We start from the raw sequence: 2,622 nt of genomic DNA, 5'->3' as shown, positions 1-2,622 counted from the left end.
AGGGAGGAGAGGTGGAGGCTGGGAGAGGGAGGGAGGAGAGGTGGAGGCTGAGAGAGGGAGGGAGGGAGGAGAGGTGGAAGCTGGGAGAGGGAGGGAGGAGAGGTGGAGGCTGAGAGAGGGAGGGAGGAGAGGTGGAGGCTGGGAGAGGGAGGGAGGAGAGGTGGAGGCTGAGAGAGGGAGGGAGGAGAGGTGGAGGCTGAGAGAGGGAGGGAGGAGAGGTGGAGGCTGAGAGAGGGAGGGAGGAGAGGTGGAAGCGGGGAGAGGGAGGGAGGAGAGGTGGAAGCTGAGAGAGGGAGGGAGGAGAGGTGGAGGCTGAGAGAGGGAGGGAGGAGAGGTGGAAGCTGGGAGAGGGAGGGAGGAGAGGTGGAGGCTGAGAGAGGGAGGGAGGAGAGGTGGAGGCTGAGAGAGGGAGGGAGGAGAGGTGGAGGCTGAGAGAGGGAGGGAGGAGAGGTGGAGGCTGGGAGAGGGAGGGAGGAGAGGTGGAAGCTGGGAGAGGGAGGGAGGAGAGGTGGAGGCTGAGGGAGGGAGGAGAGGTGGAAGCTGAGAGAGGAAGGGAGGAGGAGAGGTGGAGGCTGGGAGAGGGAGGGAGGAGAGGGTGGAGGCTGAGAGAGGGAGGAGAGGTGGAGGCTGAGGGAGGGAGGAGAGGTGGAAGCTGAGAGAGGGAGGGAGGAGAGGTGGAGGCTGAGAGAAGAGTGTGGCCTGGTACAGGATAGATAGCAGGTTCAGAGGTTGTTGAAAAGGAGGAATGGAGAGGCGTGGGGGGGGGGGGAGCAAGGGGCCCGAATCATGACACATTCACTTGAACTTTGAACTGTCTGTAAAGGAAAAGGTGCGGATTCCGCTGTCATAAAAACATCATTGAAATGTGAGACAGTAGGTGGAAAAAAAGTGATCACCAACCGTCACAAGTTCACATGCAGTTCAAGGTCTCCATCACTAGGTGGTAGTAAAGAGCCAACCTTCAGTTTGTAAGTCTGGATGTGTCCCAAAACACAAACTACCAATCTATCTAGTCTGCTGAAAAACAATAAGATTTAGTGTGTCCAAACACAGAACGACCAAAAATCCCTGTGACTGTTTGACCAGTATGGTCATGTGACTGTTTGACCAGGATGGTCATGTGACTGTTTGACCAGGATGGTCATGTGACTGTTTGACCAGGATGGTCTGGAGGGTCATGTGACTGTTTGACCAGGATGGTCATGTGACTGTTTGACCAGGATGGTCTGGAGGGTCATGTGACTGTTTGACCAGGATGGTCATGTGACTGTTTGACCAGGATGGTCACGTGCGGTTTGACCAGGATGGTCTGGAGGGTCATGTGACTGTTTGACCAGGATGGTCTGGAGGGTCATGTGACTGTTTGACCAGTATGGTCATGTGACTGTTTGACCAGGATGGTCTGGAGGGTCATGTGACTGTTTGACCAGGATGGTCTGGAGGGTCATGTGACTGTTTGACCAGGATGGTCTGGAGGGTCATGTGACTGTTTGACCAGGATGGTCTGGAGGGTCATGTGACTGTTTGACCAGGATGGTCTGGAGGGTCATGTGACTGTTTGACCAGTATGGTCTGGAGGGTCATGTGACTGTTTGACCAGGATGGTCTGGAGGGTCATGTGACTGTTTGACCAGGATGGTCTGGAGGGTCATGTGACTGTTTGACCAGGATGGTCTGGAGGGTCATGTGACTGTTTGACCAGGATGGTCTGGAGGGTCATGTGACTGTTTGACCAGGATGGTCATGTGACTGTTTGACCAGGATGGTCTGGAGGGTCATGTGACTGTTTGACCAGTATGGTCATGTGACTGTTTGACCAGGATGGTCTGGAGGGTCATGTGGATCCCAGGGATGTGCTCTGTTTGTGTGTTGACATTGGGTCTCATAGACTAACTTCTTGTTATTGTAACATTTTCAGTTCCGAGAAGAGGACCCCGCTCTCCATACAATGGTCAACTGTCACACACACACACACACCCACACACATGCACTGCATTTCTTGCACTTTTGTCTCTGTGTTGAAGCCCCACCCATTTGGGTGATGAGTCGCGAGATAAGCAGCGTGTGAACGTTGGTGTGTGTGTGTGTGTGTGAGTGAGAGAATAAGGGAGCACAGAAAACTGAGGAAAAAGGTTGAAAAGTGAATGAACAGCAGGAATAAGTAACAGAGAGCGAAAGAGATGGAAAGAGAGTGAGAAAGAGGCACACACACAAATGGAGGGACAGAGAGAGGGAGGGAGGGAGAGGAAGAGAGACGGATAGAGAGAGGGAGGGAGGGAGAGGAAGAGAGACGGATAGAGAGAGGGAGGGAGGGAGAGGAAGAGAGAGGGAGAGAAAGAATACGAGAGAGGGAGAGAGAGGGAGAGAGAATAAGAGAGAGGGAGGAAGAGAGCAGCCTCAAACCTCACGCCTCAAGACGACAGAAAGGACTCGCCTGCATCTCTTCCTACTCCGTCTAAACAAACCTCCAGCCAGACAGGTGACCCCAGCCCTAACTAGCCAGGTTAGTGCTCATGACTTCACCATCTCCTCAGCAGGGCAGTGAGACTCACTGTTTCACAGAGTCATAAACAGAGGAGATTTGTTTCAGATGTTAACACGCTATTGCTGGATTCATGTTTT

The sequence above is a fragment of the Hypomesus transpacificus genome, chromosome 22 (genome assembly GCF_021917145.1).
Source record: "Hypomesus transpacificus isolate Combined female chromosome 22, fHypTra1, whole genome shotgun sequence".
Taxonomy (NCBI): domain Eukaryota; kingdom Metazoa; phylum Chordata; class Actinopteri; order Osmeriformes; family Osmeridae; genus Hypomesus; species Hypomesus transpacificus.
Note: the sequence above shows the minus strand (reverse complement) of the source record.